General features: G+C 35.3%; 1 protein-coding gene across 3 annotated transcripts in view; it reads right to left on the reverse strand.

Annotated features, from left to right (window-relative positions):
• The window catches only part of RGS12 (regulator of G protein signaling 12), a 247,830-nt gene that overhangs the window by 197,652 nt on the left and 28,365 nt on the right, over positions 1 to 21,813 (reverse strand). The gene's annotated exons all lie outside the window — the stretch shown is intronic.

The following is a 21,813-nucleotide window of genomic DNA, read 5'->3' on the forward strand; positions in this document are numbered from 1 at the left end:
ACATTTCTTTAGTCTTCTCAGTAAAATTTCCATAATTCATTATCTTGAAAATGTAAAAGAAGAATTTAGGAAACCCAAAGTCAAACTCCTCTCATCCTAAAGGGAAAACAAGGCACACAAATGCCTGCTTGTCTTCAAAGGCAGGTTAATTACTTTTATCAAAAACAGTCATCACTTTCTTTCCAAATGTTCCAGCTCAAATTTCTCTTTTCTGCCTGCTGTACTCTTTAACTTGGATCACTCTGCTTCCCCCTACTTCATTTCTGATAAGAATTACTTACTATGTGTTCTCCAAGTTACCTAACCAATGACTAATGCTCTTATAGAATACCTTCCATGATGTTTGACAGCTGAAAACCTAAATTCATTCACAAACTCATAGGCTAGAGCTGACATGATCTCCCAGTTACAAGTGTCTTCACTGTCCCCAAATTATCTTGTCCTTAAGATATGTAGATTTTTATATTGATATTCATGTCCATGTTGTCTCTTCTGATAGCTGTAAACGTTTTGAAGTCAGAGATTGTTTCATCTTTGTCTTTGTATTCCCAGCACTTAGCACAGTCCCTAGAATATGTTCATTTAATTTTGGTCCTGTCCAACTCTCTATAACCATTTGGGGCTGTCCTGGCAAAGACTAAAGTGGTTTGCCATTTCCTTCTCCAGCTCATTTTGCACATGAGGAATTGAGGTCAACAGGGTTAAATGACCTACCTAGACTCACACAACTAGTATATGTCTAAGGCTGGATGAAAACTCATGAAAATGAGTCTTCCTGAGTCCAGGCCTGGAGCTCTACCATCGTGTCACCTTGCTGCAGCTACCTAGAACTATAAGGATTTAATAGATGCTTCTTGAGTGATTAAAGCACAATAAAAGGTAAAGGTAGTTTGAAGCTAGATTTTGAAGGGTTTAAAATGTCAAGAATTTTTGTTTTACCTCATAGGCAAGAGGAAACTACTGAAGCTCTTAAAACGAGAGAGAAATGACTAGAGCCATGCTTTAAGAATATCCATTTTGGTCATTGTGGAAAAGATGGATTGGTGAGGGGAGAAGCTAGAGACCAGGAGGCCAATTAAGAAACTACTGCAATAGTTCAGCTGAAATGTGTTACAGGTCTAAGCTATGCTGACAGTTCTATGAGTGCTGTAAGTTGGAACATTAATTCTTGGCAATTGATTACATATAAATGTACAACTCCTAACTTTTGAACCTGTTTGATTAGAAATATGGCAATAAACTCATCAGAAGAAGGGAAATTTAGAAGAAAAGTGAGTTTAACAGGAAAGAGAAAAGGTTCTGTTTGAGACATGATGGGTTTAAGATCCTGACAGGATATCCAGGTGAATATCCAACAGACAGTTAATGACAAGGGATTACAATTCAGGAGAAAGATAAAGGTTGAATATGGATCTTTAGGAGTCATCTGCATAGAGGAAGGATCATTAAATAAGCTTAAAAACTAATAAGATCATGAAGAGAAAGTAACAGGGACTAAAATGCTCCCAAGTTTCCCATTAAAAATCAGGTCTGACGATGCCTTTGCTCTTCCTGACTTCCTGATTGAGCCTGGTGAAGTGATTGCAGCAGGAAGGTGTATGGCTCTAGAGGGAAAGGCGGGCCTAAAGACTGTCTCCCAGATAAAAATTGCATGTTCTTTTTGTACAACATTCATCACAAAGCTACGAGTAAGCTCTCGTTAAAAAACCACTTTGGGCCATTCACTCACTTATTCACTTCGGTATTTGTACACTTATTGTGAGCAAAGCTAAATACAAATAATAAGGGAGTTCATGCCCTCAACAGAGAACAGTAGAGAAGACAAGACCAGTTCTCAACAAAGCAGAAAGTGACAAAGCACAAGCAAAGGGAGTTCAGATTACTTTTGGTTGAAACACAGGAGGGGAGAATCAGGGAAGACTTTATGGAGGTGACTTCTAAACTGGAACTACAAGCTAAAAAGGGAATTGAAGAGCCAATGCAGGAGCTTAGAAATTGCAGCTGGAAAGAACAATCTAGGCAGAGGGGGAGGAAAGGATGCTTAGGGCAGAATATAATTTAGGCTGGCAGAAGTGTAGGGTGTGTAAAGGGGAGGTATGGGAAGAAAGGCTGAAAAGGTATACTGGCACCAAATTGTGAAAGCCCTTCAATATAAGAGAAAGGAATTTAGATGGTGTTCACCTGTTGGTGGACTCTCCCTCTTCCAGTTATTTCATATTCATTCATCCATTTACATGTCCTGTTATGAGTCCTTTTCTTCTCTGATAACTCTTTGGACTACACGCTTGGGACATGGTTCCAAACTGTTTCAAAGAATGGCTATGTCAATTCTTAACCCCATCAACAAGCAACATTGTGCCTGTTTTCCCACAGAACCTACAACTGTCATGTTCAGGAGGTTGTTGCTGTTGTTTGTCCCTCCTCCTCCAAGAGGACCATGCCATTAGGGAAGAGACGGTGTGACATGCAAGTCACGGATTGGATTTAAGTAGAGGGAGAGCTGTGCAAAGTCACCTGCTTCACTCTCCTTCCAGAGGCACCTGGGTCCAGTGGCCAATATGAACAATATGCTGGAGAAAACAAAATGAAGGACATATAGAGGGGGCTAACTTTAGCAAGGAGAAAGGCCAACTTCTTCATCTGTGACATGGATGAAGGAAATAGTGAGGGGAAAATCCAAATGATGTGAGATTCTATACAAAAATCAATAATCTGAATAAGACTGAAGCTGTTTTAATTGTGCATAATCTCTGGGCATAGTCTCTGATCTTGGGTTGATTTTGACCTTTGTTCTAACAAGTTAATGGTCTGACAATGCAGACACATAATTCAGAAATGACTCCTGCATTGGTAACTAGTTATTTGCAGACTTATAAGATACAATCAGTTTCATTTCTTTTGATGTTTTATGGTACCTTTCTAAATTTCGTTTAGTTTAGTACCTTTCTAATTCTTTAGTTAAATAAAATATTTATAATATGAATGAGAGGCTTGTGAGTAGTCTAGAACCCTCTGGCCTCTTTTCATTTTTATTCCTAAGATGTATTTTCCATCTTTTTTTTTTTTAACCATCCTTCCCTATCCTACCTTTGCATAAAGTCATCAAATATTAAAATACAGGTTGACTAACTCTGGAAAATAAAATTTTTCATATAATTTCTTCACTTTTTCATCCTCTGTACAGGTGCTGACACATACACAAGCTGAAATTACCTTCATGATGCTCTTTTGGTTTATGCTTATAAGTACTTGACCACAAGTTGACTAGGTATCATATAAAAGGATGTTTCTTATTATCTTTGAATATATAATAATATAATAAAGCCAACTCATTTATTTGTCTCACCATAGATGATCCATAAGGATTCACTTAGCTCAAACTTCCTTAGTTAGGTCTTCTGGTTTCATTTATATCAAGAATGCTCTGTTTCTTTTAGTCATAGGGTAACTCATTGGACAGTGGACAAGGATCTCAATTTATATAAACTATAGTTATTGTTTAAAGACAGTCTAAAACCAGTGTTTCTTAAGGTCCTATGCATAATTTTCTTGTCCCTTTAGCACTGTAACTATAGGAACAGAAGGCTGTGTACAAAACTATGGGCCATCTTTAAATTTATTATTGTTGTTTCATGAGTCCCTATAGTCAAATGACATGGTTCTTTTCCGGTACTTAGCCAGTCAGGCCCTCAGATTATCCCCAGTAATACATGCAAAGTCCTATGCTTTGCTAAGGTGGAGAACTCTCACACAGCAGGCATAATAAAATAATAACACTGTAATACACCACAAACCAAGACATTACCAGACTCATTATAACATTTTTAGGCCCATCATCCATTTACAACATTATTCATATGGAACTAACTGCCTTCTGCTAAAGCAGTTTTGCCTAATACTGCTTATTCTCAGACCCAATAAAGACATTAGATAAAATGTACTTATTTCATGGCCATTTTAGAGAAAGGAAGACATTGGGGACATACTACCTTTTCTAATCTTGTCTTCTCTTCTACTTCACTTATCCAGTTCACAGAAGAACCTTAATTTCTTTATTCAATCTTAGACGTTGCTCCTACAACATTCACTATGCCTAATTTCATAACTAATCCCTTTGTCTCTTGTCTCCGTCTCTAAATCTCTCTCTGTGTCTCTCTTCTTTCTCTATCTCTCTCTCTCTCTCTTTCTCTCTCTCTCTCTCTCTCACACACACACACACACACACACACACATTTTTAAAACATGATCTCCTTTTTGTTGCTATTGTTCTGCTTCTGAGAGTAAAAATGAGTTAAGTACCATTATAAAAATGCACCTGCATATACAAACCAATTTATATGAAGTGTCTCAGATATAGGAGGTAATAATCTATATCAACACACACCTGCCTTTGAGGAACATATAAAATACCTCAGCATAATTATAAAAATAAGAATCAAATTATATATTAAGAGAGGGGCTTTGTACAACGATTCAAAACCATGTATGACTGATGGAGACAAGCTTTTTCTAAAATCGTGACCCTTGCCAAGAAAATTCAATTAAATTCAATAAACATGTATTAAGTTCTTACTGTGTGCCAGGCATTGTGCTAATGCCCAGAATAGGAATGGTGGAAATAGCCCCAAGCTTCAAAGAGCTTGCCTCCATCTATCAAAGGGTATATATTCCCCTATTATTAGTTTTCTTAAGATGTTCTTAATTAAAAACTGAATTTGTCATTTTATTTGGCTGCCCTCAAACTCTTGAGAGCAGAAATGGGCTGAAGTAATCAGGAAAGACCCAACATATTTTGGTAAAAATCCTTTAATTATACTTGAAAGCAAGAAGAGTAGTCAAGGTAAGGGCAGAATAACTCATGATCTGACACTGACATCATGAGCTACAAGTAATCACAATTCAATTCAACAAGTATTTATTGACATCTACTCTAGACAAACCCATTGTGTTAAACCTTTGGGGAGAAGGTAAGATAAATCTCTGCCCTCACAAAAGTCAAATTCTAGCTAGGGAGACAAGACATAAGGATAAAATAAGGATTCAATATAAGAAGACCCAACTTTGAGCCTGCAGTTCCTTGGACAGAATACTGAGAGTTAAGAAAAATCTGCGTTCAAATCCTGACTTGAAGTCTTTTTACCATGTTAGCCCCACAAATCCTCCTCCCCTACAGCTTTCACTCAAAGCTGGACCCAGGGCACAAGTTTTTCTTGATACAGTTTCTGTGCCCCCAACTCCAGCATGAGGTAGACGCAGGCTCCTCTCCAAAAGAAGACCAAGTTGTCCTAGACCTAGCTTCCCAAAGGAGCTTCCTTTAAAGGCATGCAAAGTCTTCTCAAGGCATCTAAGACTCTGTCCTGAGGATCTGCTCACCAGGAGGGAACTGGGGGGGGGAGGGGGACAGGGAGGAAGAAGGCAGGGACACTACCAAAGTGGGAGCCAAGTGCCAGGGTATCTTGTAGGTGGTAAGGTCTCCTTTTCATTGGGTTAATTGTTCAATGACTTTCAAGTGTTTTAGTTCTTCTTAAAATCAAACCTGAGCTAAGGTCTGATATGAGGATAACTGATAATACAGCTCTTCCTCAAAAGGGACATTCCCTCTTCTGCTTCTGAATTTGCACCAGCCCATTCTCTGTGACTAGGGTGCACTTCCTCCCATCTCCATCTCTCAAAATCCTTCTCTTTCTTTAAGGCTCAGCTCAAAGGTCCTTTATTAAGCCTCCCCTGATCCCTGCTCTACCCCCAGTTGTTAACAGATAAACCCCCAGTTATTAACTCGATCTGTCTATCCAAAGTACTTTATATTTATCTGTGTACATGTTGAATCCCTTCTCTAATAAAATGTAAATCCATTTTCATTTTGTGTCTTGTATATTCAAATTAATAATTATTTCCACTTTAAACTGAATAAAAATGCAAACCACTATCACTACCACACAAGAAGTAGCATAGTTTGGAGGAAAGAGCACTCAACTGGCAGTTAAATTACCTTGAATCTAGTCCTGATTCTGGTCCATAAATACTTAACCTCTTTGAGCTTATTTCCTTAGGTTAAAATGGGGAGCATAATAATACAATCCCTTTCTACTTCAGAAATGTTGTTATGAGGATCACATGAATAGTATATGTAATAGCTCTTTGAAAATTATAAAGTTATTAGAAATGTAAAGTATTAGTATTATTAGTAGTATTAGTATCAAATAACAGTATAATACCAAAACTGTCATTAAGTGCCAAATGATTAAGCGAATGGTATTCATTCAAGTGAGATCAAAGGAGGCTGGCTGAGGCAGGCAGAGGTTTCATTTAGGCAATCAGACAGATTTTCAAAAGTACTATCAAAGGAGAACATCCAGTAATTTAATCTGCTCCAGGAAAGGTAAGGAAGGAGTTAAGAGCCTATATTCTGCAGCTCTAAATAATATCTGTTTCTTTAAGAAAAATCCTATAACAAGTATAGAACAAACAGACAAAAAGTTATTCTGTTCTTTAAAAATTGATCATGTACAGCACAGTATTACAGAAAGAACAGTTTTAGAGTTAGAGAACAAGGGTTCAAATTCCAACCTTGTTCCTTATTATTTGACCAAATGACTTCACTGGGTCTCAGTTTCTATATCTTTTTTTTAATAACTTTTTATTGACAGAACCCATGCCAGGGTAATTTTTTACAACATTATCCCTTGCATTCACTTCTGTTCCAATTTTTCCCCTCCCTCCCTCCACCCTCTCCCCCAGATGGCAAGTTCTATACATGTTAAATAAGTTACAGTATATCCTAGATACAATATATGTGTGCAGAACCGAACAGTTTACTTGTTGCACAGGGAGAATTGAATTCAGAAGGTATAAATAACCCGGGAAGAAAAGCAAAAATGCAAATAGTTTAAGATCATTTCCCAGTGTTCTTTCTTTGGGTGTAGCTCATTCTGTCCATCCTTGATCAATTGAAACTGAATTAGCTCTCCTTATCGAAGAGGTCCACTTCCATCAGAATACATCCTCAAACAGTATCATTGTTGAGGTATATAATGATCTCCTGGTTCTGCTCATTTCACTTGGCATCAGTTCATGTAAGTCTCTCCAAGCCTCTCTGTATTCATCCTGCTGGTCATTTCTTACAGAACAATAATATTCCATAACATTCATATACCACAATTTACTCGACCATTCTCCAATTGATGGGCATCCATTCATTTTCCAGCTTCTAGCCACTACAAACAGGACTGCCACAAACATTTTGGCATATACAGGTCCCTTTCTTTAGTATCTCTTTGGGGTATAAGCCCAGTAGTAACACTGCTGGATCAAAGGGTATGCACAGTTTGATATTAGTTTCTATATCTTCAAAATGGGGACAAATAGAAGAACAAGTCTAAAACTCTTTTCCATATGATAGTTCTTGAAATAGCACCACTGTTTCTATTCATGCAGACTAAAGTCTTACTAGTGAATTTCAAGGCCACTGAAATCCCCATATATTTTCTATATAAACTATCATTGAGCCTCAACTTTCCCACCCTGAACTCATTGATTTTTTTTCTTAAGTCTATACTTGATAAAGATAAAACTCTCAATGTATTTCTAGGAAAAATGAAGAGGTATCTACACCATTTTTGTATAGTTGGGTGAATTCAAGGCTGATTAGCTGACCAAACTCAAAGCATCATTGATAGGTTAATGACAACTTGGAAAATGGTCTTAAGTGTAGTCCTCCAGGCACTTACTTCATGGACCTGTGTTGTTTGTCATTCTTATCAATGGCTTGGATAAAGGAAAGACTAGTATGGTTTCCATGCAGATGGTACAAAACTGGGAGAGATACTTAATGTCAAACAACAACATCAATATGCAAAGAGATCTTGTCAGGATAGAATAATGGATCAATTACAATAAGATGAAATATAATGTGGATAGATGTAATAACAAAATGAGAAAGCCAGAATCAGTGATAAAATTCCCTAACCTTTATTCTATAGATTTCTAATACTCCATAAGACAAGCAATAATTCTATTATAATATTAAACATGATATGTGACAAACTAAGTTATTCTGCACAGCAATTTTTCAGTATGAAAACAATCTTAATTTTCTCCACTTTACTCCAAATTGTCTATAACCTCTCTTTAATCAAGGAGTAGTCTACAACCTTAGAGCATCATGATGGAATTTAGCAATATTCCAAAACCAGTCCTGTTCCATAACCTAGCACAAGGCAGACACTTAATAAATGTTTGTTGACTGACTGATTGACGAGTCAAATTAGTCAGGGAAACAGTGGGATAAAATGATTAAACTTCCCTCCTTTTGTCAGGTTAGGAAACAAACTAATATTACACTGCCATCTGGTGGCTGAAGGGAAACTAAGAGTCAAATTTGAAGATAATTTATATAAAATGTTTACTATCTAGCACCACCTGGAGGCATTATATTATTCAGGCTTCTTCAAGTTAGTTCCCCTGGTACAAAGATATCATTCACTAATTTTTAATACAAACATATTAAACATCAACTATTTGCAAGATTCTGTGCTTGTTCCTGGAGAGATAAAACTATCTCTTTAAGCAGTCATCATAAAGTATGCTTATAAAGCCGTATGACTGGAATTCATTATATCCACTCAGAAGTGTGTATTTATATATGTGCATATATACATATATATGTATAAACATATGGGATGTTTGGGAATATGTGGGATATAATGTATATTACATATACAGGAGATATTTGGGATAAACTACTGGGATAATATATACATATATCGTAACTATATATTCACATGCAGGCAATATATGGGATATACTACTATAGATGGACAATATATATTAAACCTATATATTTGCACACACATATAAAAGGACAAGATAAACTTCATACAATCACATTCATGAAACTATCAGCATGATTTATGGATATTATTTTTAAAGGCAATTGTATATTTATATATTTGTTTACATATAAATATGCATATATCCATATATGTGTATTTCTATATGTGTGTTGCATAGGTATTGCAGCAGATACAATGATAATTAAAACAAAGTTCCTATTTGCCCCAAAAGTACAGACCTCTGCAGAAGAATTGTAGTGCAGATAAGCATTTACTAAATGCTAGGCATTATGCTAGACAGAAATAAGACAGTTGCTGTCTAGAAGCTTACGGTCCAGCAGAGACAACATACACATACAGCGGTATAAAATAGACACAAGATTAATTGGGGGAGGGAGGGAAGATTATGTGGAAGACAGCACTTGAGTTAAGCCTTAAAGGAAGCTAGAGAGACAGAATATAATCACTACAACGGTAAGGAGGTGTCAGGCACAGTAAAGTCAGTTTAACTGGACCATATTGTATGTGAAGAAAAGTCATATAAATTAATGATGGAAAGATGTATTTAGACTGGCTTCTGACAGGCTTTGAATGTCAACTTAGAAAGTCAACTTATATTTGATCTAAAAGGTAATAGGGACCATGGGAGTTTCTCAGAGGAGTTGGAAGGTCAGACCATTCGAATGTAAATTTCTAATGAGCAACTTTCCAGTTACTTGTTGTCCCCCAGTGTTTGGCTAAATACTTAATAACAATGCTTATGCCCGAATGTTGTCATTTTGGCAACTATATGGTAAATGGATTAGAAAAAAAAGGGGGGGGGGGAGAAACTTGAAGCAGGAAAACCAATTAGAAAGTTGCTGCAATAGTTCAATAAGAGATAAAGAGGGTCTGAAGCAGGGAGGCTGTGTGAGGGGGAGGGGAGGGGAGACATGCTGCGGAAGACACAATCAACAAAACTTGGAAGCCAACGGGATCTAGTGAGGAAGAAATAAAAGTTGAGGATGATTCTGAGCTTGCAAAAGGGAGAAACAGGCTTGGGGAAGGAAATTGAACTGTTTGGGAGGGGGTTATAGGCCATCTGAAATGTCTAGGAGGCAGCTGGCAACATAAGACTGGTAGTCAGGAGAGTCTCGAGCTAGACAAGGAGGCAACGGAGGCTATGGCAGCCAAGAAACAAGGGAATCTCAGACTGCGTCGAGAGAGAATTCCCAAAAAGGACAGAGTCCCACTGGATTCTGTCCTGGTCCTTCCATACTTACAGTCCTGTGTTCCATTCTAAGCACCAATTCTTTATAAAGATATTAATTGATGATGAAGAGCAGCGGAAAAGGGCAAAGTGGATCATGAAGAAGGCCTTGAAGACAGCCATCTGATAAAGTCTGGTCTGGTAAAGAAAAGACTGAAGGGAGATAGCAATAGCTTTCTCTAAATAGGTAAAAGATTTTCAGGAGGAAGATTAGACTTGTTTTTTTCTTGGGCCCTGAGGGCAAAATTAAGAGCAATACGTGGGAATTATCACAAAAATAAAATAAGATAGAGTAAAATTTTAAAAATTGAGCCACAAGGCCACTGAGGCTCCTTCCAACTCTGAAAATTTTTGTGAGTCAGTGAAGTAGTCTCCCGGGGTGACTGCCAATGTGAACCTAGTATTACTATGCCAGTTCTGGCAAACTGTTAAAAATCATTTGAGTAAAATGTGTCTACTGACTGACTGTTAAAGGGAAGCTTTCTCGCTTGTCAGGGCTTATGAGCTACAGATTTGAGAGAACAGGGTGCCCTGGAACCTAGGAGAGTAGCTGTGTGATCCCTCTTCTCTCCCCCAATCCAAGTACCTAATCAACGAATCTTTAAATGCTGAGTCGAGCAGGTGTTCTCAGAAAGAGCATAATATAACACAAAATAGAAAAAGATCACATGGCATGGACAGACCTTTAGTAAGAAACATCTGGGTTCAAGTAATGCTTCGGATACATACTGGTTGTTTGATCCTAACAAATACTTTAACTTTTCAATGCTCCAGACAGCTAAAATATAAACTAGTGCTGGTCTATATGGATAGAGGGAATTTCCTGACAACAAATTCCCCATCCCAATGAAATCAAACGTTTATTCAAAACACAAAAAAATACAAAGCAGAAAATGCCAAGGGCCATGTAAGAAATATCAAGTTAACATATAAGAAATAACATATAACAACAGAAGTCCAGAACAAGGATCAATTAGATCATTTAAACCAACAGCTTCATTTTACAGATGATAAAATTAAGGCCCAGGGATTAAGTAACTTGCATAAGGCCATAAAACAGTAAATTACAAAATTCCATTCCACTTTTGGGTGGTTCTAATTTTTTTAATTTTCTAACTTTTCAATTTTTTTCTGTCAAGTTAAAATCTATTCTTCTTCAACTTCCTCCTGTTACATCTACTTCTGCCTTAAGGAATTAATGAGAAAAAGCTTAATGCCTATTCTACCTTTCAAATGCTAGCTGATGGTTTCATGAATGGATGAACTAATGAATTAATGAAACTATTTTGTAAGCACTTTCTACTTGCGAAACACTATGCTAAGCATTGGAGATACAGATACAAAAGCAAGATACTCTGCTTTCCAAGAAGTCACAAATTTATAGAAGGAGAGGTCCTCAGGGTTTTGCTTTGGAGAGTCAATTATGTTCCCCTCTGGGTTTTCTCTTCTTCAAGGTAAACAACCACACTTCCTTCAAATAATTCTTCTGTAACAATTTCAAGTGTCACTAGTTGTGTCTAGAGTAAGGGCTACCAAAATTACCCAGGGATAGATTTTTAACTTTTTTAATTTATATTTTCTGTTTCTTACATGTGCATTCTTTTGCTACTTCTCCCCTCCCCCACTCCTTCTCTGAGAAGTATCCCATATGACAAACAGTATATTTTTTTAAGAGAAGAAAATTGATAACATTGAGAAAATTTGAAAACGTGCAATATGTGACCTATGGACCTTGAACGGCTCCCACTCTACAAAGGAATAAATTAAAATTGTTTTCTCATATCTCTTCATCGGCATCCAATTCAATCTTTATAATTTTGTTGCATTTTTAAAAATGTTCTTTTCATTTGAATTGTCGTAGTTACTGCACATATCAGTTCTATTTCATTTTGCAGCAGTTATAAATTTTGCTTCTCTATATTCATCACATAACATAATTTCTTACAGCATTGTGATATTTCATTAAATTTATATACCATAATTTATTCAATTATTCTCCCAATTAATAAGCATCTTTTTTGTTTTTAGTTCTTAGCTAGTAATCTGTAATTATCTGGGACTAGATCAGTTTTTTTGTTTGTTCATTTTTATCAATGGCTTCTTTGGGGCATAAGCCCAGTAAAATGGAGTCTTTGGTTCAAAGAGTAAAGATATTTTATTCACCTTATTTGCTTAATTCTAAATTGCTTTCCAACATGGCTGTACTATTTCACAGCACCACCAACAATGTATTAGTGTGTAGATTTTCCATAACTCCAATATTTTGTATTGCCATTTTGTGGCATTTTTTGGTCAATTTGCAGATAGGAAGTGAAATCTCAAAGTTGTTTAGATTTGCATTTTTCGTATTTTTAGTGACTTGGAACATTTTTTCATGTGGTTGTAAAAGTTTTGCAGACTTCTCTTTAGAATTGTTTGTTCATATTCTTTGACCATTTATCTGTTGGGGAATGGCTATTAGTGATATCTATTTATTGTTTATATATCTTAGATGCCAAACCCTTATCAGAGAAATACGATACAAAGACTTTTTCCCATTCAACCACTTCCCTTCTTATTTTAGATTATCTATGTAGAAGCTTTACAGTTTCAAGTACTCAGTCATTTTATTTTATCTTTTACATTACTTAAGAATATATCTTTTACCCATGGCTGTGAAAGGTATATCTAATTTCTTTTATAGTATGATCTTTTATATCAAGGTCATGTATCCATTTAGAATGCATTGTGGAATATGAGGTACTGATCTAAACTTAACTGCTGACAGACTGTTTTCAGTTTTCCCGGTAATGTTGGTTTTTTTTAATCAAATGTTTCTTTAGGTAACTTATGTTTTCCACTTTATCAAACTCTAGAGTATTGGATCCTGTTATTCCTGAATTTTCCTTCTCTAGTTTCTTTCATTGATCTGTCTGTTCTTTAATGCCAGATGGTTTTAATGACTGATGTTTTACATTAGGTTGGGGATTTAGAAGTGCTATTCACACTTTATCCTTATTTCTTTTCATTATTTCTCTTTTCTTTTGTTTTCCAAATGAATTCTGTAATTATTTTATCAAGCTCTATAAAGTATGCTCTTGGTAATCTAATTGGTATAGCATTAAACAAATAAGTTAATTTTGGTAGTACTGTCATTTTTCTTAAATTAGCATGGTCCAGCCATGAGACCTGAATATTCCTCTAATTAAGACGTTCTTCATTTCAAGAAATTACAGTTGAATTTATGTAAGTTTTTGTGTGCTTTAGGTGGTAGATCCTCAGAAGCATTTTGCATTTTATTTAGAGTATTTAGAGTTATTTAGAGTAGAATTTTCCTTTCTACTACTGCTTCTTAGATTTGTTATTATATAGAAATACTGTTGATTCTTGAAATTTTATTTTGTAGCTTATAACTTTACTGAAGTTATTAACTGTTTCAATTAGTATCTTTGCTAATTTCCTGGAGTTTTCCAAGCAAGCCATCATATCATCCAGAAACAGGGATAGTTTTCTCTCTCCCTTATTTATCTATATGCGTTTAATTCTTTTCTCTTGTTTTATTGCTATTGCTAGTATTTTCAGAATTATACCAAATATTAGTGGGGACAGATCAATGAGCTCCCTACATTTCTTCAATTTCAAACATGTGAAGGGATAGGGCAAATCTTTTGCCACTCTCCCATTCCTCTTCTACCTAACAAGAATAAACATCACCTTAATAAGCCATCTTAAATTTCCAAAAACTAAGAATTGAATACTGAATATAGAGTGGGCAGAGAATCAATCTAGCCCAATATTTTCTTTTTAAAAGATAAAGACACTGCGGTTTAGAGAAGTTAAAGGACTCTGCAAGTAACAAAACTTGTAAGAAGTAAAGACAAGATTCAATCTCAAGTCCTCTGACTCCAAACCCAACATTCTTTTTATTCTCTGAATCACCATTCACAACCTGTGTGACTTTGGACAAGAACTTGAACAAGAACCTTTAAGGACCTCTTTTAGTTATTTTGTTCTATTACTCTTGACTTCCTTCCCCTATATCCAAATCCAAAAGTTGGTGCAATCTGACATTCCCTCTAACATCTTAATTCAAATATCTTGAAGTTAAAGAAATACAACTACAAAGAATAATTCAGTGCCACAAACATATCATGAGTTACAGGGGACACTAAATTTTCAGTACATGTTTTGCTATACTCCTGCTTCTTATAGAAACCTATCAGTTAGGCACAAACTCTAGGGGAATGGTTTTTTTCCTTTTAAATAGACCTGTTTGACTTTCTAACTAAATCTAGCTTACTATAACCCTTTTATGACTTAGTCAGTTGCCCTATTTTCTGATTAGTTTTCCCTCAGGTCAGAAAAGTTCAAAAGCAGAATAAGAATCCTTAGGAAGAAGTAAATTTCCCGACCGTAGAGGTCTCAGAATAAAGGCCAGATGACCACCTATCAGAAAAATAATAGAGGTTTCAGCTCAAGCAGGGATTAGAATCTCAGAATAGTTTCCAATTTCTACTGTAGAACTCTATTAATAATTTCTTACCCTTTGAAGCTCATTGTTTCCATTCACTAACATTTCTTACTTCGCTTTCAGAGAAATTACAATCTGTTCTGCCTTAAACATGGTCTTTTAGAATTCTCTAGATCCTTCCCACAATCTATTATAATACTTCCTCTCATTGTGCTAGACTGATCATAGAAAACTGCTTCACTGAAATCCAATATTCTCTTGGTGTGGTATTTGATGAACCTGTAATTTGCTATGCCATAAGAAAATGGATTGTGGTCACTAATATTGGTCACTAATGTCTCTCCTCATTATTTTTGTTTACTTAATCATTTTCTAATTATTAGAAAATTAAAACAAAACAAAATAAGATCTTATGGTCAAGAAAAGACAAGTACACAGATCCTGTTCATTGTCAGGAAGCTAAGTACATGTTTCCCCCAAATCATCTTCTCTCATATGTACAAAAACAAACTAGATCTTCTGGGAGCCTCTCATTTAAACCTTGGTAAGAAGTCACTCCCTAGTGACTGCCATGGTTTCTGGCTCATGAAACCATTCTTTGTCTAATTTGTGAGTCCATTAAATAACATAGGTTTGGCTTGGGTTTATAGTTTACCCAACTGATGAGTAAAGTGGTATATTTTCCCTAAGTGTGACACTCACTGGTTTCAAGAATCACAACATCTAATTCAGTAATACTCTCCATTTGCTGTAGAAAACTCTAAGGAAACAGCAGACAATCATTTTAGTTTCAGCTTTCTTTCTAAATTATAGATGTCCCCAAACTATTTACTGCCCTACAAATTGTCATATTTACTTGCCAATATCAATTAAGTTTGTCAGTGCATAAATCAAACTTTTGTGGAATTTCTTTTTAGTCTTGAGCTATAAATGAACAACAAAAAGCACCATGACTAATTGTTCCTATGCCAAGGATTCATATCATGGACAGTTACAATAAAAGTTGAACAAGTTGAATGTTGTGTGCATTGGGGATTCTTCAATAGCACTAAGTTTTAAAAGGTTTTAACAAGTAACATTTGAATTCAACAAATATTTTTGAGTGACTCAAATCACTACAAATGTTTGTGGATTCTGAGCCATAATACCTCATACTTCCTAGCTGAGTGAAGCAGAGTTATTGTAAAGAACAGTTGGCAAACCTCAAGAGAGATATTGTAACAACATGAGTTACTGTGAATAATCATGATAATGACACTGCACTAAGTAGCTAAGAGATATTTAAATCAGTTTCCCAAGAGTTGCTGGTCCTTTTTCTGGCCCTGAAATTTCACCCTGGTTCCTAGGTAAGAAATTAATTTTGCTATTTATTAGTGAAAACCCATGAAGACATCTCATGGAAGGCTTGGATTTACATGAGGGAAAGGTGTGTTGTCACCAATGGAATAAAAGTGTTTTTCTTAAAAGTTTTCTGAATCAAGAAGTGTTTTCCCAGAACTGTTATTTTTCACAATATCCTACTCCATTCTGAAAGTCCCTATCATAAGTAATGTCATACAATCAGTTACTGGATACAAAGAGATCATAAAAAGGGGAAAGGACTCATATGTGCAAAAATGTTTCTAGCAGCCCTTTTTGTAGTGGAAAGAAACTGAAAACTAAGTGACTGCTCATCGATTAGAGAATGGCTGAATAAGTTATGGTGTATGAATGTAATGGAATATTATTGTTCTGTAAGAAAGGACCAGCAGGATGATTTCAGAAAGGCCTGGAGAGACTTTTATGAACTGATGCTAAGTGAAATGAGCAGAACCAGGAGATCATTGTACACAGCAACAACAAGACTATACAAATATCACTTCTGATAAATGTGGCTCTCTTCAACAATGAGATGATTCAAACAAGTTCCAATTGTTCAGTAATGAAGAGAGCCATCTACACCCAGAGATGATGGTGGGAACAGAGTATGAAACACAACAGAGCATTCTCATTCTTTCTGTTATTTGCATTTTGTTTTCTTTCTCAGTTTTTCTTTTTCTTCCTTCTTGATCAGATTTTTCTTGTGCATCAAGATAACTGTATAAATATGTATACATATATTGGATCTAACGTGTATTTCAACATATTTAACATGTATTGGACTACCTGAAAGCTAGGGGAGGAAGTGGGGGGAAGGAGGGGATAATTTGGAACATAAGGTTTTGCAAGGGTCAGTGTTGGAAAAAATTACATATGCATATGCTTTTTAAATAAAAAGCTTTAATTTTTTAAAAAAGAGAGATATGACTAAATTAATTTAATATAGTTTATATGCTCTTTTGGGACAAGAACTATTAACTTAAAAAAAAGAAGACAACAAAAAGTCCTTGTATCCCAAGAGCCCTAAGAAAGTGTTTAGCATATAGCATATTCTTAATACAAGCTTATCCAATTAAATAATTGAATCTCTTTTAGAAGACTCAGAAAACAAAATGAGATCTTTCAAGGCTACAGGACCATCACTATGAATACCCATCCACATTTCAAGAGACAACAAGAAAGAGGAAGAGTTGATTAAGAAGAGCAATAGAAACATGCCAGATTTTATCATAAAATTTTAATGTGAAAATAAATATACAATATTTGAATAAATGGTCTCTTATTCTTTTTATCATTATTATTATTATTATAGCTTTTTATTTACAAAACATATGCATGGGTAATTTTTCAACATTGACCCTTGTAAAACCTTCAGTTCCCTTTTCCCCTCTTTCTCCCCACTCCCTTCCTCTAGATGGCAGGTAGTCCAATACATGTTAAATATGTTAAAGTATATGTTAAATACAATATATATATACAATTATCTTGTGCACAAGAGAAATCAGATCTAGAAAAAAGGTAAAAAATCTGAGAAGAAAAACAAAAATACAAGCAAACAATAACAGAAAGAGTGGAAATGCTATGTTATGATCCACACTCATTTCCCATAGTTCTCTCTCTGAGTGTAGCTGATTCTTTTCATTACTGAACAATTGAAACTTACCTGGATCCTCTCATTGTTGAAGAGAGTCACATCCATCAGAATTGATCATCATATAGTATTGTTGTTGAAGTATATGATGATCTCCTGGTTCTGCTCATTTCACTTAGCATCAGTTCATGTAAGTCTCTCCAGGTCTCTCTGAAATCATCCTGCTGGTCATTTCTTACAGAACAATAATATTCCATTACATTAATATACCACAATTTATTCAGCCATTCTTCAACTGATGGCCATCCACTCAGTTTCCAGTTTCTTGCCATTACAAAAAGGGCTGCCACAAACATTCTTGCACACGTGGGTCCCTTTCCCTTCTTTAAGACCTCTTTGGGATATAAGCCCAGTAGTAATACTGCTGGATCAAAGGGAATGCACAATTTGATAACTTTTGAGCATAATTCCAAAGTGCTCTCCAGAATGATTGGATTCGTTCACAGTTTCACCAACAATGTATCAGTGTTCCAGTTTTCCCACATCCCCTCCAACATTCGTCATTATCTTTTCCTGTCATCTTAGCCAATCTGAGAGGTGTGTAATAGAATCTCAAGTTGTCTTTAATTTGCATTTTTCTGATCAACTGTGATTTGGAGCACCTTTTCATGTGACTATAGTTTCATTTCTTCATCTGAAAATTGTCTGTTCATCTCCTTTGAATGGTCTCATTCTTAAAATGGCCTCAAATCATGTCTTAACTCATTTGAACAAAATAATCCTGGGATTCTATTTGTATAGTCTTGTGGTACCCACTATTCTGGCCATACCTTTTATCTGATTCAAAAGGTGATATAGAGATGATAATCAGTTCAGCTTGCATACACTTTCTCTTTCCTGTCACAAAACTCAAGGACTTTTAAGTTCTCTCCTTGCTCACTTTCTATTTCCCCTCATTAGAAGTGCAAGGCTAGAAGGAAAAGGAGAATAAGTTGGAATGGGATGTAAAGGTAGGAAATTAGTCATCTTTAAACATTTCAATGATTTCATTTTGCATTCACATCTGGAATTATAGGCATCTATAGGTTTATGCTACTTTCTAGAGTAATATTTAGTCAGAATTTAAGAAAGAAAGAAGAATGAAAAGTCAATTGACTCTAAAAGTATAACAGACAGCCTCAGAAGATCTAGGTGTAAGCCCTTCCTTGCTCTATTTACTAACTCTGTCATTTAGTCAAGTCATTAAATCTTTCTGTGTCTAGGTTTCTTCAGGTACCAAATGAGAACAGTAATGGCACTACCCATCCACACAAGACTGTTGTTAAATAAATTATTTCATAAAACATTAAGTGTCACAGAAATGTGACCTATTTTACCTACAGAGAAACAACAGAACAGAATAAAAGTTCTCCCATTTCTGTAGCATGACAGGTTTATAAAACATGGTCTCCACAATATGTCTATGACATAGGTAGTCTAAGAATTCCTATTTTATAGATAAGGATACTGAGGATCAGAAAGATTAACTAATTACTAGTTGCACAGCAAGTGAATCTCAAAGCCACAAAGTTTAACTATAATAGATCTCCTAAACTTCATTAACTGAACATTATAATCCTTGCTAACTAGCTCAAATCTTATAAGCATATAACATTCCTAGCTCCTGCTTGAGCATTTACTCTCACACATTTTCCTCAAATAAAAGATTCATTCAGAAATAAATATGTTGATCTTTATTTAAAGCAATACAATAATAAGCACTTTCTTTAAATGAGAAATAACGATGTTAAAACATTTCTTTAGAGTTCATAGTATCATTTTAAACAATAATTTTGGTCCTGATGCTTACTATCTAAATTATCTGAAGCAAATTTTTTCCTCATCTGAAAATGAGTTTGCTCTTTTCAGGTGAGTTTCCTCACCTATCAAACAAGGAAACTGGATTATATGCTTTCTAATGATGGAATTTTAAGAGTTAGGACTCAGCAATTATAGCAATCTAGTGTTTGACAAACCCAAAGCCCCTAACTTCTGGGAAAAGAATTCATTATTTGATAAAAACTGCTGGGATAATTGGAAATTAGTATGGCAGAAATTAGGCATGGACCCACACTTAACACCATATACCAAGATAAGATCAAAATGGGTCTATGACCTAGGCATAAAGAACGAGACTATAAATAAATTAGAGGAACATAGAATAGTTTATCTCTCAGACTTGTGGAGGAGAAAGAAATTTGTGACCAAAGATGAACTAGAGACCATTACTGATCACAGAATAGAAAATTTCGATTACATCAAATTAAAAAGCCTTTGTACAAATAAAACTAATGCAAACAAGATTAGAAGGGAAGCAACAAACTGGGAAAACATTTTCACAGTTAAAGGTTCTGATAAAGGCCTCATTTCCAAAATATATAGAGAACTGACTCAAATTTATAAGAAATCAAGCCATTCTCCAATTGATAAATGGTCAAAGGATATGAACAGACAATTTTCAGAGGATGAGATTGAAACTATTACCACTCATATGAAAGAGTGTTCCAAATCATTATTGATCAGAGAAATGCAAATTAAGACAACTCTGAGATACCACTACACACCTGTCAGATTGGCTAAGATGACAGGAAAAAATAATGATGAATGTTGGAGGGGATGCGGGAAAACTGGGACACTAATGCATTGTTGGTGGAGTTGTGAACGAATCCAACCATTCTGGAGAGCAATCTGGAATTATGCCCAAAAAATTATCAAAATGTGCATATCCTTTGATCCAGCAGTGTTTCTATTGGGCTTATATCCCAAAGAAATACTAAAGAAGGGAAAGGGACCTGTATGTGCCAAAATGTTTGTAGCAGCCCTGTTTGTAGTGGCTAGAAACTGGAAAATGAATGGATGCCCATCAATTGGAGAATGGCTGGGTAAATTGTGGTATATGAATGTTATGGAATATTATTGTTCTGTAAGAAATGACCAGCAGGATGAATACAGAGAGGCTTGGAGAGACCTACATGAACTGATGCTAAGTGAAATGAGCAGAACCAGGAGATCATTATACACTTCGACAACGATATTGTATGAGGACATATTTTGATGGAAGTGGACAAAGAGACCTGAGTTTCAATTGATAAATGACGGACAAAAGCAGCTACACCCAAAGAAAGAACACTGGGAAACGAATGTGAACTATCTGCATTTTTGTTTCTCTTCCCGGATTATTTATACCTTCTGAATCCAATTCTCCCTGTGCAACAAGAGAACTGTTCGGTTCTGCAAACATATATTGTATCTAGGATATACTGCAACATATCCAACATATAAAGGACTGCTTGCCATCTAGGGGAGGGGGTGGAGGGAGGGAGGGGAAAAAAAAATCGGAACAGAAATGAGTGTAAATATAATGTAATTATTAAATAAAAAAATTTAAAAAAAAAAAAAAAAAGATATATGAGAAAAAAAAAAAAAAAGAGTTAGGACTCAGGAAGTCATCCAATCCAGCTGAAAATAAAATTCTCTCTACATTTCAAAAAAAGTGTTCCTTGCTTGAAGATCTTGAATGAGAGAGAATCTAAACCAATTCCATTTTTGTATATTTCTAACATTATTTCCTTATATCAAATCAAAATTCTCTTTAAAACTTTTAGCCATTTCTCTGAATTCTACAGCTAGAAGCCAAGAATAGCAAGTTTAATCCATTTTTCACTAAGACAAGTCTTTTAAATACTTGGAAGACAATTATCATATCCTACTCTCCTATCTAAGTTCTTCCTTAATTCCTTCAGCCAATTCTCATAAGGCAAGAATTCAAGATCCCTCAACATTTTATTATCCTTCCAGATACTCTCCCAACTTATCACAGTCCTTCCAAAAATGAAGTTCCCAAAAATGAATGCAAAATTATTTGGCTTGACCAAGAGAAAGTACAATAGGATTGGGTCATTATTGTTCTTGGAAACTATGCTTTTCTTAATGTAGGGTGAAGAAAGACTTTATTGAGTTTCTTGGCTATCCTTGACTTACATTGACTTTACTTTCCATTAACTCTCAGTTCATTTTCAGACAAACCATTACTTATCTATATTTCCCATTATACTTATGAAGTTGATTTTTTAATCCAAAGTATAAGACATGTAACCCTGTTAAAAGCTATTTCTGATTCAGCCTAATATTGCAGCCTATTAAGACTTTTTAAAATACTTCTTTGAATACACTTTTATGATCCTTCCCAGTTATAACATCTGAAAGAATTGATAAAAATGCCACTTATGTATTCTAGCCAATTCACTGATAAAAATGTTAAACAGCATAAGGTCAAACACTAATTCCTGGGGCA

Source organism: Antechinus flavipes, chromosome 6 (assembly GCF_016432865.1).
Source record: "Antechinus flavipes isolate AdamAnt ecotype Samford, QLD, Australia chromosome 6, AdamAnt_v2, whole genome shotgun sequence".
Classification (NCBI taxonomy): Eukaryota; Metazoa; Chordata; class Mammalia; order Dasyuromorphia; family Dasyuridae; genus Antechinus; species Antechinus flavipes.